Consider the following 17,031-nt stretch of genomic DNA (forward strand, 5'->3'; position numbering starts at 1 on the left):
TAGACAAATAAATTTTCCACCTTGACAAACCAGTTGAGATGAGAATCGGTCAGATGCACAAGGATGCAAGTGTGTTTGTAGTCACAAACATGGAGTTACGAGGATGTAGATGGAGAAAGTTGTTGCCACAAGTGCATAACAGTTGGAGATTGATGGCATGGTGTCATCAAGGGTATCATCATGTGCAAGCAAGAGAGTTACCCACCAGTAAACATATCTATTGATATCTATAGTAAAGATAGTAGATATACTATGTGAACCGGTGAGAGACCAAAGAGGCAAAGGCAAAAGGCTCTCACTTGATGAGGAGAAGTGCAGACATGAAGGCTAACCAGCAAGGTGAGATGTACTGGAAGGGTTAAAGAACCGGTAGGCAAGATGGACTGATAGTATGAAGCATACACCGGTTAAGTGATTGGTTGATGATCCTATCAGAACCAAAAAAATGGTTTAGCTGAGGTGGATGCCGATAGAGATGCCACATGGAGTTGAAGTGGTTTGCATGCATAGGTTGGTGAAGTGTCGTGTCAGTGAGATAGTTGGCGGTAGGTCGACATTAATGTCGACTAAGGAAATCATGAGATACGTTGCAGTGATTTGCGGCTCGATGAAGAAAAAATATCTGCATGATGCTACGACCAAGGAAGGATATCTAGTTGTAGATTTGACCTAGAGAAGGCAACCAAGAGATCATTCAATGTGATTGACAGGAGCAGGTCGATATACAGGGACGTGTTTGCTAAAAATAGCATATGTGTATTGCAAGCAACGTGATTGGCGGTGATGGATGATCACTTGTAGGTGGTCAATCTATGGAAGGAGATTCGATTAGATACGATATGCCTCGAGGTCCATGAAGGTACCGTAGCGCGCCAGAGATTTGAATGTCATTCATGGCGGTTAAACTCGGGTATAAATATGTCAACTCGTGATTGAAGAGGTTTGATGATGGTTCTAGAAGGTGTGATGCCAGTAGTGAGAAAAGAGTGATTACACAGGAATGATTTAACTATGAGAGTGAAGCAACTGAGTATTTTGGATGTGAACTTGTAAGCAGGGAGCAACTGGTAAGAGGGTCTGATAGAGGGTTAAACCGGTGAGGGAAAAGTTTGGTCGATAAGCTGTTGAGAGAGCAACAGTTAAGTGAACTGGTAGTGCTAGAACTGGCAGAAAGGCAGCCGAGAGTGGAGTGAGATGAGTGAGTGTTTAAGGAGATCCGGCTGGCAGGAAATAGTGTAGAAATAAACTTGCAAGCAGAGGAACCAGCAACAAGTGTATGGTCTAACAGTTGATCCTATAGGAAGAGTCATAACTGGTGTATTATCAGTAGTAGACGAAGGTGAGTAGAGAGAGGGCAAGTGAGAAGAAGAAAGGAGAGAACTCATTTACAATCGACAGAGAGAAGAGCAGAGGGTGACCAATAGAGAAGAGTGAACCGATAGAGGGATTATTAATCAGTGTTTTGATTGTGAGGCTGGATTGGAGCAATAGTCTCCAACAACATTTCTCACTGAGGTTTTTCCCATCTTGGGTTTTCCTTGTACATCTGGTGTTATGTGTTGTTCCCTCTATGTGGTTGCATTGTGTTGCTATGATTTTTATTACCGATAGGATTACTTGGTTATTAGGTTGTTGTTCGGTAATCTCTCTTATAAATCAAAATGGTTAGGTTTTTGGAAACCACTAATTCACCCCACCTCTCAGTGGCTTCTTGTGTCCAACATCGATTGCATAACAAGCAAAATATCCTAAGGTCAAAAGGTCACAAATATTATTAAAGGCCACATCTTGATACTTTGTCGACTCAAACAGCCCTGTCGCACCCTAAGGTGCACCCTTTTTTTGCCTTTGTTAAGAAATTAAACCAAACAGGATCACTCCTCAATTGGCTCGTTATCTTGGGAGATATATAGTGAGTGTCTTGGGGGTGGATTCTTCCCCACCCTTGCATTGTGATAAGAAAGTGTCTGGTTACTAACTCAGTTGGGATTCCAATTTCAAAGGTGTTTAATCAGGCTTCCATTCAGGTGGGCATATATCCGGTAAATTTAATTGTCGCTATGCCATTCCAGCACCCGTTGCTTACAATTTTCATTGCAAACACGTTTATTTTATAGTGGTTCAAAATAGTTGGTGTTAGCCATTACCACTTTATGTCATTCCCCTCTCATTGGCCTTATGGGCTTCTCGAGAGGGCAGGCCTGCTAAAGGTGTTATCTTAATGCAGAATTGAAAAAAATCATAAAAGAGATGGTTCTATATTTTTTATCACCCAGAAAAGGGGAGATCATATACCTATCACCTCACAAACACAAAAGACAAGGATTGATTTTAAACCTTCATTGCAAAATTGTCTAAGCTAGATGGAGATGTTGCTCCAAAAAGACATGATGTTCTTTTTATCCAATATTGCAATGATGAGGAAAAATAAGAAAACAAATTGTTTTCTTGTTATCTTTAAAAGCACCAAAAGGAAAGATTTGGCTAATATAAGTCCAGCCTCCTGCAAGAAAACATGAGAATGGTTAGCACATGGTGGGCTTTCGAGCCTAATCTTTTCTTTGATTACAATTTTGACTTCTTTGTCCTATGAATACAAAACATATTTATAACAAAGATTTATGACAAACTAGAATGATAATGATTTTTTGACTCCTAACAATTGCACATCAACTACTGCACAATGGCAAACTAATTTATCTACAAATGCGAACTCCTGTCAAGACAATTACGAATTTTTGATAACACAATTGCAAATTTTTGTTTGCACAAGTGCGAACATAAATCTAAACAAATGTGAATTACTTAAATACAGAATGAAAAAGATAGAAGATAGAAGAGGTAAATCAGTTTGCAAGCAGATCACTCCAGATGACTCGAGCCATTACTTCAATATCCTCAAAGAAATCAATTTTAGCAAGGAATCTATGTGCATTCGTACGGTATCGAGTTATGGCTTCTTCTTCTTTGATCTCTTGGATATTCCTCCTTGCCTTCACAAGACCCTGATAGGATTTTTTTTGTATTCTATTCTCCTTTCTACTTCTGGCACCTGAAATTTTGAATGTCACCCTTCCTACCATTGGGTTAGGAACATTTTATGTATAAAAAATTATTTTTCCAGAATTGCAAGATTTGTGTGGGTTAGCAGCGCAAATGTCAGAAAAGCAGAAATGACAAACAAAAGTGATGTTCTGACCTATTCCTACAATTGCGAATCAAAATTAACAATTGTGAATCAGAATGACTACAATTGCGAACTAATATGATGACAATTGTGCATCAAAATGAACAAATGCGAATTTCTTTCAATACAATTGCGCATCATATTTTCCTATTTTGTACGAACATGCAAATTACGAGAAAAGCATATTAGAAATCTAGTTCACGTTGGGTTCACCATTGTTTCTTAGGGGTAAATTAAGCATAAAGATAATCAAATGTCAAAGAACGAGTCATAACTCTAAATCCAATTACAATTAACTCCTAAATGACAATGAAATAATGCTAAATCAATTGAATAATGAAGGAAACTAATTTAAACTCCCTCAATTGATGTAGCAAGGCTTCCATCAATTGTAAGGATGAGGTTTGGATGCATCTACACTGGGTGCTCTGGCCTGGTGTTTCCTTGGGTTTGCAGTCTCTGGCTGAATTCTTTTACTAGGCTATCCATGAGGGGATCTTGTTCTCCTGCCATGTGTTTGTACCCTACGTGGTTTGCGATGGGTTCTTTATGTGCCTTTGTCGGTGGCCCTCCTATGATGGGTTAGGCTTGTCACTGGTGGTTAGATTTGAGGCCATTCGTTACTGCATGGTTGTGACCTCTTTGGGTACTTTGGTGCCTATGTTTCCTGTGGTGGGTGTGGCTTGTATTTGGTCTCATGCCTACCTTGAAGTTCTTATCGTGGTCTTTGTTCTAAGGAACTTTGACCATGAGACCTAGATGGTGCTAGTTGTGGGGAGTATGCCTGGTCGGTGTTTGGTGTTTCTTTGGTGGCGATTTCCGGTCTACCCCTTGCCCATGTTGGTTTTGTGGGTTTTTATTTCCTTTATCGGTGATGGTGGTTGTAGGAGAGTTGTTGGTAATGATGTTGTTGGTGGTTATGCCACTTGTTTGTGGTGGCTATGTGTTTGGTTGGCATCCTTTTCTTGCTATGGTGAGCTCTATTGGTCGCTTGATCAATGCTCACTATGGGTGTGCCTATGGAGTTTGTTACGGGTTTCTATGGGTGACTCTACCAGCTTATTCCCTTGTGCATGATTGGATCGTGTGGTGTTGAGCCTGCTTGGTGCTCGTGCTTGCCACCTGGTTCTTAGTGGACTATTGTAGGTGTTGCTAGGTCTCAGAGTTATATTTTCTCGGGACCTTTGTTTGTCCTTTGGGACTATGATTTTGGCTTCATGATATTGTTGATGATGGCCCTGCTCGTGGAAGCTATTGTTGAGGATGTTTGTTTGGTTGTGAATGCCTTCTATGTCAAAATGGACTGCAATGGGGGTATTTCCTTCATGGATCTTATGGAGCCTTGTGGTGGCTCTTGGTTTTTTTGCGGTGATTTCGATGATGGCGCTTGTTTCAGATTCAAGTAGTAGGTGTTATGACTTTTGGAGTTGGATTGTGGTGATTACTTCCAACACCATGGGGTTGCTTTTCGTCTTTTCATTGAGACTGTCTATGTTGGTTGGTACGGACAATAGTCTTGTTATCTTTGACAGCCAAGGGGTTGTTGTTAGTTTTTAAGGGCCCCTTGCCTATGTTGATTTTTGGTTATGGATTACTACTAGTTTTAGGGTTGTGCTCGCCTTTGTGGTCTCCTTGGAGATCTATTTTTCCCCTTTTGAGGTGGGGAGTGTTTCGTTCTCTATGGCACGAACTTGGATTCATCGGTTCCCATCTTCTTCTTTTTTTATTCCTATGGAGGTGTATGCGTTCCCTATAGAGGTGGTGATTTGCTTCATGAAAGAGGTTGATGGTTATTCATGGTGGCCTTCTCTCCTCTATGGTTACTTGGCTACCAATTGGATTCATAGTTGGTTCTCTAGTCTATTGGTCTTCTCCTTCTTTGCTCCTATGGAGGTGGGCTCCTTTTCCATTGAGGTGAAAAGGAGTTTTGTTGTTGGAGGGTTGACTTCCTGTTGAGGTATGACTGTTGTGATCCTTTTCTTGACCTAGGGATCCTCCTTTCCCCCTCGTAAGGTTACCCCACTTTGTGGGTTGTCTTCTTTGTTCTTATCTCTAGGAGTCTCTTGATTCAATTTTGGGTTTGGCCTTTGGGCTGTCTATTTTGTGGCCCCTATTCCTTCCATAGCATTTTGGTTGTTGTTGCTTGCGTTCCTTTGGACCTGTGTAATGGGGGTTCCCTATTATGGCCTCCTTTGTACTCTAGGGTGAGCACCCTATTGCCATTATGCACTCAGATGAGAAAGGTGGATGTTGTCATTGATGGCAACAAGGCTCCACTGGTTCAATCGGCCATAGAATTCACCTACCGATACTGGTAGATACAACAAGGCTTATTCACACCGACATCCAGTTTACACCGACAAAAGATTATACCGGCATTACAGGCCAACTTGACAATAAGTATTGTATATGCAAAATAAATTGTAATGTAAATTATAATTGTATGGCCGACATGTTGTATTGTAAAGACTCATATATTTATGAGTTCTTGTAGGTCATTTAGAAATAAGGAAGCGGAAATATGAGATAAGATAGGATATGATAGCAAATAGTTGTATATGTATTTTGATGTGTTTATTTTGGAGCGAATAAGAAGCAGAGCAGAGCATAGCGAAGACTATTTTGTATAAGCATAATCATTTGATAGCATACCGGCTAGGGTTTTTGGCAGAGGCATAACTGGTATCAGACAGACCATAACATCGAACTCATCCAGCATTTTGATGCAAGTTGTACGAATTTATTTTTTATGTTTTCATCAATGTGATGTTGTAGTCAATGAGACTCCACTTTTGTTGTTGAGCAATGAACTCTAGGCAGTTGGCCTTCCCGCATGTGCAGGCCCCTTTTATACTAAGTAATATTTATTCATATGGCCAGTGAGTAAATATTGTCCGTCACAAATCCCACCGAGTTTTTTCCCTTACCGGGTTTCCTCGCCAAAATATTTGTGTTATGGTGTGCATTGATGTTGATTCCTTTATTTCTCTTTACTGCATTATTGTTTGCTTATCGACATATTAATCTCAGTTACAAAATTGTAAATAAGTTTAAATATTTCATTTACCAGTCAGACACTGATTCACCCCCCCTCTTAGTGTCTTTGGGATTAATCAATTATCTAACACACCCTTGTTTTGTTCCCTTTGTAACAGCTCAAGGCCCGGTTAATCCCTGCTTTCTTAATAAAAAACAAGGCTTCCATTGCTCTTCTCCATAATTGGTTGATTGGCTCTCAGGTGTTGCACTGAAATCCCTGCATAAGATAGACAATTATTTTGAAGACTGTGATTCAAGACTAATTTGTGAAAATGGTGTTTTGTATATAGATTTTCAACATAGATGGGGAGGGAATTTGAACTCAAGTTCTGATTGATAGTCAACTGATTTAGATTGATCAGTGAACTAGTCTTGATTGATTTGTTAACAAGATTGATTGGAGAGTGAACTCAATTCATTAACCAGTAGACTAAATAAATGGATTATAAGACTGGATTGATTGGAGAGATAAGTGGATTGATTGATCGGTCAGAAAAAGTGATTTGGAGTGAAAAGGGGAGATTGGAGAGTTAACTGGTTACTTAACTGATTTGATCAATTAGTTATGATTTCAACATGTGCTATAGGATTTTGAAATTGAATTTGATTTTGATTTTCAATTTGGATTTGAATTTGGACTTTCGAATGCTAAAATGCACATGAAATGAACTTAAATTCATATTTGGTGAAATGTGAATTTGATGATTTGGAATTATATGAAATTAATTGAAATTTGAATTTGGGGAATTGGAGGAATAAATTAATTAATTTAAATAATTTAAATGAAATTATTTAAACATTAGAAATGTGATTAATTAAATAATAAAGATTATTTAATTAAGAGAATTAATCATAAATAATTAAATAAATAATATTTAATTAATATTTGAGAAAGGGGTTAAATGATTAATTAATTAAGAAGTGGAAATTGAATAATTAGAAATATTGAATGTGATGAGTGAGTCAGTTTAGAAGAATAATTAACTTAATTAAATAATTAAATAATTACTTAATTAATTAGGACGAATAATTAGTACATGATGAAAAAGACATTTTTGAGTGTCTACACATAGTAGAATGGAAAGTACCTAGTACCCTTAAAATTGTATGCAATTTAGAAGATCTTATAATTTACAATCATTAATTATAAAAAAATATGGTAGCATATTAACACCTCACAATTTTTTTGAAGAAAAATTCCTTCTAATGGAATGAGGTAGCTACTAGGTTTTTTTAGAAGCTAAAAGAATCCATATACAAAAACCTAGTTCTAGATACCATGTATTTTTATTAAACCTTCATTATGGAATGTGATGCTTGTAGGCATGGTATATGAGTAGTTCTCATGCAAGAGTGAATACCCCTAGAATTTAAAAGTCACTAACTCAAAGGTAAGAATTTGTTGAAGCTACTTTATGAGAAGGAAATGATGACTATCCTATATGTATTCAAATAATGGAAATGTTATCTAATGGGAAGAAAAGTTTAGGTAAACATAAATCATGGTAGTCTCAAATACTTCTTGTATAGACGTTGTCATCTAGAGAAAAAAATGCTACATATATATTTTGTGTAAGAGTTTATTGAAAATAGCCAAGATCAAGAGCTCAATGAATAGCACAATAGAGAGAAAAAATAGATTGATAAGAATAAATTGTATTCTAATCAAGATAAAAATATTGATCAACTGGATCATCAAAAATTACATACAATGTAGACGAGACTACTTATAAAGGCAAGGCTAAGAGACAAGAGAGCACACAAAGATGACATGTGGCTCAATGAGATGTAAGGGTAGGTAAGGGTAGGTAGGAGAAATAGTAAAATTTTCCACATTAGGTGGATCACCCATCGAAGGTAGAATTATCATCCCATGATAAGTGGATATGATAAAGTAACAACAATATCATACCATAAAAGGTGGAATTTTGATGCAGAGGGTATGGAGTTAATGAGCAATTTCCTTGGATTCTTCTATGGGTTAGCACTTGGGGTGAACTCACAAAGTTGGTTCCCACTTTTTGGTACGTCCTGATTTTTGCTGAAATCATACATTTTTTTAAAAATATAATGATTTAAGCTTTAAGAGGTCCCATTTGAAGTAATTAATTGAAGAGAGTTAAATCAAAGGCTCTTAGATCAAAATTTCTTGGATAGAACCTCTCTACTTCTAAATCATACTTGCAATGGAGTCTCCTTTGCATCTATCAAATGCTTATAAAAAATCAATTTTACATTAGCTTTTGGGGGATCAAATTAATTCATTTAAATATTTTTTTTTTAAGTATTTAGTCCTTATTATAATCTTTCCAAATAGTATAACTTTTAATATATTTAATTTCATTAATATATTTTTTATTTTATTTCTTATGAATGTAGGTTTTTCACCGAACATGAACTTCTTTGTTCAATGCATTGGGAAAAATAGTAAACTAATTCAAAAAAAATTTGAAAAATATCTATGCTCTAGGTATTGGTGTTTTCTTTCTAACAAAAAAAATAAAATTGAATTTTGATATATATAGAACAAGTTATGTGTTCAAACGTACACCTATATCCAAATTATAATTAGTCGAACTTCAAAACTTAATAAAATAAAAAATATTCAACATATCACTATCAAACCAAGTGCATGCCTTGGGTATTGATGTTACAAACCAAAATTCAAAATAATTAAGTTTTTATCATTTATAGAAAAATAATTACGTGTTTCGGGATACACGTCACTCTTAAAAAATGTTGTTTGCTGTAAACAACTACTTTTTGAGGGAGATGGAAAAATCAATAAAATTTTATTCAAACAAATTTACAAAAAATATATTTAGAATCTACAAACAAGATGTTAAAAATCACTAGTTTATATCATCTTTAAATTCTTAACGGTTTAAAAGTTATAGGTGTCAGAAAGTGAAGGTTTTTTTCAAAATATTCATCTAAGTGTCAAAGTTGGTCAAAAAGTGGGAACCAATATTGTGAGTTCACCCCTTGGCACCATCCAATGGTCCAATTACTTCAACCTTCCAAAGGTTCTTAAGCTTGTCCTTGACCACTCCCAAGGATCAATCCACTTAGGACAACTTGGTTTCACAAGGAGACTCCTAATCCTATGTACTCAACCCCTAAACCAAGACACCTCACAACCCCAAACCCCTTGCTAACATGAACTTTCGATCAAATGGTGAAATATGTCATGTGTGTGTGTTTGAACATGTTTTACATGGTATTTGCATTTATTTAGACCTCTTTGGTATGTTCCTACAAGCCCCTTGTGACTTTTGTTCTTAGTGACCTAGGAAATAGGCTACAAGAAATTAGGCTTTTGTTTGGGATTTTTCCTCTTTATCTACCAATCCCTCTGAAAAACCCCTTGAAAAATATTTAGACACCCATTTGGGTCCCCTAAAGGATTTCAAACTTTTGCATATGGGTTTTGAATGCAAGTATTCAAACCCTACTGTCCCTATTTTGACCTTGTTAGCCAGTATAGAGGTTTTGGGCTTCAAAGTCTTCACCAGTCATATGGGAACGAAGATTGGCCTTTAGGGAAAGGTCTTCACATGTATAAGGGTCCCCTCCATACAAGGTTTGACCACTGTTTGGTCCACTGTACCAAGGATTTAATCAATCCTTCACTACACAGACTTGCCACATGGGTAATGTCAAGTCTAAGGCATCACTCCAACAATGCAAGGTGAAATCTCCTGCTTCCAAAACCAAAAAAATAATTTAGTATACATGGTGAACCAACATTCCCCAGGGTTTCAGACCATTCCCATAGAGGAATATTGAATGGCGGCACCTTGTGCATCCAAACCTTGATTTTTGGGGTTTTTCCCAGGCAACAAGAAAGAAAATTCAATTACTTTGCAACCACTGAGTTTCAAGTCCTCAAACCTAAATCAAATGAAATATTATTCACTATTACAGCCTATTCAAGTCATTATCCCTTCTAGTTGTCTATACAAATCTATACCAAACCCAAGAACACAAGAAAATGCAGTAAAAAATGACAATTGCAGAGTTGTAGGAAGCATAAATTTCATTCAAAATCTCCTTCTAACCTTTGGGAATCATTCCTTAGGCTTAAATAAGGCCAAGGAACCCTTCTAACCACCTCCCAATGTACAAGTGCAACCAACTAGCCGTTGGGTAACCACAACTCAAATTTTGACAAGATTGCCTATGACAACATGGCAACTTTGGACAAATTATTACATTACACACTTGCCTTCAAACCAAAGGTTACAAAGTGGACACACAACACCTATAGGACCCCTAGACACCAAAAACATAAATAAAAATGCCCATACAAGGCTGTTGATCAAGTACACACACCTTGGAGCCTTAGGGCTTATTATATAGCATTAGTAGCATTGGACCTACCACATCCATTTAGGACCTACACAAGAAACCTTCAAGGCAACACATTATGTTGCATTCAAACACAAGTTGAAAATATGCTAGCACACCTTTGAGTGCCCTGCACCAAATTTCTCCTACATACACGCTCCGAATGTATGCACATCCCTAAGTGTCTCATATGCAAACTACAATGTTATGCATTTACCTAAGTCAACTTAAGTAAGGTGTAATTATATCCTATATGAATAAATAATTACACCAAAATTTTGGGATATGTATTTGTATGTATGCTTCTCGGTGATGCAGGACTGCAGGTATCGAGCATCAACTCCATCCGTATCTTCGAGTCTGAGCGTGCTCTATGACTCAATGGTAAAGTGGAAAAATTGGAGTTATCATTTAAACCCTATCATACCATCATTCCTATGGAACGAAACCTGTGTCAGGTATCTTGGTATCTTGTTTGTCTGGTCATGTCAGTCGTCAGCTCTGTTGGTCCTTCGTGTTTTGATTTGTCGTAATTTGTTGCTCCTGCGTATAGTTTTATAATTATCTAATATTTTGTGAGAAAGATCAACATCATATTTTAATGATATTTGGATGTCATTATTTGATTAATTAATAAGTTGAAATTGTGGAACTTAAAGATTTAAATTATTTAATTAATATGAAAAGAGTATTTATTAAGGGAATTAATAATAACATCTATTTGTGTATTTAAAGATTAATTAATAAATAATTTATTATAGCTGCCTCATTTTACTTTTTAATTGAGAAGCTTAAGAGCTTAAACTAGCATGTGTCTTAAATTTTAATTTAATCTATATAAAATACGCCGAGAGATATTGTTCTCGAGGCGCCTATTTCAATTTAGGGTATAAAATTGATAAAAAATAGGTGCCTCGAGAAGGATATCTCTCGACGTATTTTATATAGATTAAATTAAAATTTAAGACACATATGCTAGTGGCGGTCGCACGACGTGACATGGAAAACATAAAATAAATGCAATATATAATTATATAGTATCTTTTTCTTGAGTTGAATTATATAATAGTATTTTAATATTATTATATTATTATATTATTATATTATTATATTATTATATATCTAGGTATGTGAAATGTATCCATTTAGACTATTTTTAATAAATATATATGATTTACAAGATTAAAGCATATACTAAAATGTAAGATATATATAGGAATTTATTTAATGATAATATAAAATATTATTTAATGGTCAGTATTATGGTTAGAGTTAAGGTTCATTGTTAGGGATACGATAAGGGTTCACATCAAGGTTAGGAGTTGGTCTAGGTTTAGAATTATGGTTAGGGTTAGGATTTAGGATTATTTTTACCTAGTTTTTATCACAGTCAGCTTTAGGTTAATGGTTAAGTTTAGGGTTAGGGTTTTTGCTTATGATTAGGATTATAATTATGCTTAGGATTAGGGTTTAGGGTTACGGTTAAGGTTAATATTTACATCATTAATATGGTTAGGGTTAGAGTTAGGATAATGATTAGTGTTAAGGTTATTATTTAGGGTTAGGATTAGGGTTATGATTATGGTTAGGGTAAGGGTTTACACCATGGTTTGGATTAGGGTTGTAATGCATAATGTATAATTGTATGTAATTGTATTATTTCTCTATGTGGTAACAATAATGGTTAGGGTTAGGGTTTAGGCTTACGGTTAGGATTATGATTATGCTTAGGATTAAGGTTTAGGGTTATGGTTAAGGTTAGTATTTACATCATTAATATTTTTAGGGTTATTAGGGTTAGGGTTATGATTATGGTTAGGGTAAGGGTTTAGGCCATGGTTTAGATTAGGGTTATAATGCATAATGTATAATTGCATGTAATTGTATTATTTCCATATGTGGTAAGAAAAATTTAGAAAGTGGGTGAGAGAAAATTTAAGGCTCGAACCAAGACACATACTTTTGGAATATGGTTAGGGATATGATTAGGGTTAGGTTTATATCATACTTAGGCTTGGGGTTTAAGTTTAGAGTTAGATGTAGGGTTATGGTTTAGGTTTTAGGGTTAGGACTAAGTATTATTGCTAGGGTTAGGGTTAGGATTATGATTAGGGTTAGGCTTTAGGGTTATGGTTAGGATTATGGCTAGCAGGCTAACGATTTAGGGCTATGCTTTAGATTGTCGATAGGGTTAGGGTTTATACCATGGTTAGGCATAGGGTTAGGTTTAGGGTTAAATATCAGGGTTAGGATTATGGCTGGGGTTTAGGGATAAGATTAGGTTTATGATTAAAGCTGAGGGTTAACGTTATGGTTGAAGTTTAGGGATAGGGTTAGGGTTATGATTAGGGTTACAATTTATATGATATGGTTAGGGATATGGTTATGGTTAAGGTTGAAATTTACATCTTATTTGGGGTTAGGGTTAGGATTATGGTTAGGCTTAGGGTTTAAAGTTATGGTTAAGATTATGGCTAGGATTAGGGTTTATATCATGATTAGGTTTAGGGTTAGGGTTAGAACTATGTTCAGGGTTGATTTAGGGTTAGGGTTAGGGTTAGATTGATTGAGGGTTAGGTTTAGAGTTGTGCTTCAATTTGGTGGTTATAGGTTTCAATTTAAAAATAGTTTATTATTGATCAATTCAATAATTTTAAATTTAATTATTGTACATACTATTTCTCAAATTTCAGAGGTTATATGTGTTATATTTAACATAGATGGTTAGGATTAACATTATGGTTTAGGATTATTGTTAACAATATGGTTACGGTTAGGTTTAAATCATTCTTATAGTTAGTGTTAAGGTGTAGGGTTAGGGTTTAGGGTTTAGGGTTATGGTTAAGTTAGAGTTAGGTTTAAGGTTCTGGGTTTAGGGTTTCAGGTTAAGGTTACAGTTAATTAGAATTAGGGTTCAATTGTACAATTAGGGTTTGATTATGGTAAGGTTTTAATTACAATCAAGGTTGGGGGTAGATTAAGGTTAGATTGGATAAGGATTAGTTTTAATTAGGGTGAAGGTCAAGTTTAGGGATAAAGATTAATTAGGATTAGAGTTTATTTAGGGTTAGGGTTAAATAATCCTATTAATTGAACAATTAATCCTAGTACTAACATTCTAAATTAAATATGAGGGTTAAGTTTTATTGTTAGGGTTAGGTTTTGAGGTGAGAACTAAGGATCATTTTTAGGGTTAGGTTTTAGGGTTATGATTAAGTTAGGCTCAAGGTTAGGGCTAGGATTATGATTAGGGTTAGGGTTTAAGGTTATGGTTAGGATTATGGTTTACATCATGATTGAGGTTAGGGTTAAGATTTTGATTATGGTGAGGATTATGGTTTAGAGCTATGGTTAGGATTGTTATTACGGTTAGAGTTTACATCATGGTTAGGGTTAGGGTTAGGATTTTCTTTAGGGTTTGCATAATGGGTAGGGTTAGGTTTAGGATTATGGTTAGGGTTTACATCATGGTTATTTTTTAGGGTTAGGATTACGATTAGGTTTAGGGTTTACTATTATGATTAGGGTTATAGCAAGTTGGTTTAGGGAAAATATTAGGATTAAGGCTAGGTTTAGGGTTTAGTGTTATAGTAAGGTTTAGGGTTAGTGTTAAGGTTAGGGTTCTATTTACCTCATGATAAGGGTTTGGATTGGGATTGTGCTTAGGGTAAGGGCTTACGATTATGGTTAGGTTTATGGTTAGGATTAAGGTTTACATCATGGTTAGCATTATGGTTTAGGGTCAAAGATTATGAACATGATTAAGGTTTACATAATGGTAAGGGCTAGGTTTAGGGTCTAGGATTGTGGATAAAATTATTGTTAGGATTAGCATCAGGGTTTAAGATTTTTGTTAGTGATATGGTTAGGGTTAGGTTTACATCATTATTAGAATTCGCATTAGGGTGTCAGGTTAGGGTTAGGATTACAGTTAGGAATAGGGTTTGCATCATGGTTAAGGTCAAGGTTAGTATTAGCATTAGGGTTAAAGTTAGAGGCATGTTTTAGGTTATGGTTAGGGTTAGGACTAAGGATTATTATTAGGGTTGCGGTTTTGTATTATGGTTAAATTAGAGTTAGGTTTAGGGTTAAGGGTTAATGTTATAAATAATTAGGGTTAGGGTTCAATTATGAATAGGGTTTGGGTTATGATAAAGTTTAGGGTTAGAATTATGGTTTGGTTTGGGTTAGGGTTTAGTTGAATTACATAAGGGTTTAAGTAATGATCAGCATTAGGTTTAGGGTTAGGATTTACACCATGCCTAGGGCTAGGGCTAGGTTTAGGGTCTAGGATTATGGATTATCGTTAGGGTATACACATGGTTAGGGTTAGCATTAGGGTCTAGGATTATTATTAACAATATGGTTAGGGTTATGTTTACATCATGCTTAGAGCTAGTGTTAGGTTATAGGGTTATGGTTAAATTAGAGTTAGGGTTAGGGTTAAATCTAGTGATAGGGTTGAATTATTGTTAGATTATAGTTTAACTTGTAGCTAGAGCTTAATTCTAGGGTTAAATTTGTTTTAGGGTTACGGTTCAAATTAGGTAAATAAAGATTTAAATATCTTGGTTTTCTATAGATAGAACTTTGGAAGACATTCTTCTTTTGAACATCTTTTAAAATAGTTTTTTATGATTGATATCATAGAAATTTAAAGTGTTTCTTTTATATGGAATTTGATTTGTGGCACATCGTTGAGGTTTTAATTCAACCCTACAAAAGGAAACCATGGTTCTAGCTTAATTAATGAAATTGATGACCTTAAGATTATAAATGGTAATGAATTGTATTAGGTTTTCTTATGATTTAGCATTAGTATGGTAGCTTGAGTTAGATTCATAGTCAATTAGGTATACTATTCCAATTTACACACACACACACACACACACACACACACACACATACATGTGTGTGTGGTATAAAAATTATGCTAACACAACCATGTGCTAAATGTCTTGTGGCATAAAAAAGGGTAATTATAAAATGTAATTTAAAAAGCTTAATTTTTTATATTTTTGAAATTCAAATATAAATAAATTTTAAAATCTATTAATATATAATAAAATAACATAAAATTAACTAAGAGATAAAAAAAAAATCAATTGAAAAATCACATTTATATGAAAAATTATATAATCTATAAAGAGAGAAAATGTCATATAAAATACTAAATTGTTTTCAAATAATTGTGTATGTAGTTTTGATTTGTTTTAATTTAGAAATATAATATTATTATTTTTAATAGAAACATATGAATAATTTTTTATTTGACTAAATTGGAAATTAAAAAATATATGTCATTTTGGAAATATTTGTGTATGTATGTAACTTTGATTGTTTTAAATTTAGAAACATTATATATCTACATGTATGCATGAAATTTCATTTTTTGAATTTAGAAACATTATATTTTTAGTTTAAAATTTTCACACAAAATTTATTTTTTGATTTTTCTAAATTGAAAATTAAGATTTGTTATTTATTTTTTATCAAAGCAATAGTGTTAAACAATTGGAAGATAAAAACAATTCTTAAAAAGCATGTTTATGTTTGTAGAACAACTCATAAAAAATAGAAAGTTGTATTTTTAATTGTAGCTTTAAATGTTTCCTATAAAATATTACTTCAACTCTTTATAATTGGTAACATCTATTTCAATGTATTGTAGCTTTAAATATTTTCTATTGATAAATATTTCCCAAATAACAATTCTTTTTGGAAATATTGATCAACTTAAGCATGTTTATGTTTGTGGAGGGAAACAACTCATAGAAAATAGAAAGTTAGCATTTTTAATTGTAGCTTTAAATGTTTCCTATAAAATAGAACTTGAACTCATTATAATTTTGATTTTTAAATTTTAGAAACATATAAATTCTTTTTGATATTTTTAAATTGAATATTATTTTTGCACCATTTATATAGACATGTAATCTTGATTTTTTGAAGTTAGAAACATTATATTTTTGTGTTAAGATTTAGAATCATATAAATTGTTTTTTATCATTTTAAATTGAAAATTAGGAATTAAAATATTGTTTTTGCACTATTTGTATAGGCATGTAATTTTGATTTTTTGAAATTAGAAACAGTATATTTTTGTATTTAAGATTTAAAAATATAAAAATGATTTCTGATTTTTCTAAATCTTTGGTATTTGGATGTAGTAACGAGGAGTACCACATAAATGAAACATTAAAAATATTTCAATGAATGATATACATAAAACACCTAAGTTTTGGTTGTCAAAAGCTATATGTGGTTCCATCGATTGAAGAAAATGCTGGCTGTGAAGAAGATAATCCAAAACACATTTTTAAATAGCTTAAATTTTTTTAATTAAACTTATTTTCTTTTAACCTTTTTGAATTTTTTTATAGATTCACTTAAAATTTTATAGAAAACTATTATATTGGAACTAATTTTTCAAATTTTCATAAAAAGAATTAAAC

This window comes from Cryptomeria japonica, chromosome 3 (genome assembly GCF_030272615.1).
Source record: "Cryptomeria japonica chromosome 3, Sugi_1.0, whole genome shotgun sequence".
Taxonomy (NCBI): Eukaryota; Viridiplantae; Streptophyta; class Pinopsida; order Cupressales; family Cupressaceae; genus Cryptomeria; species Cryptomeria japonica.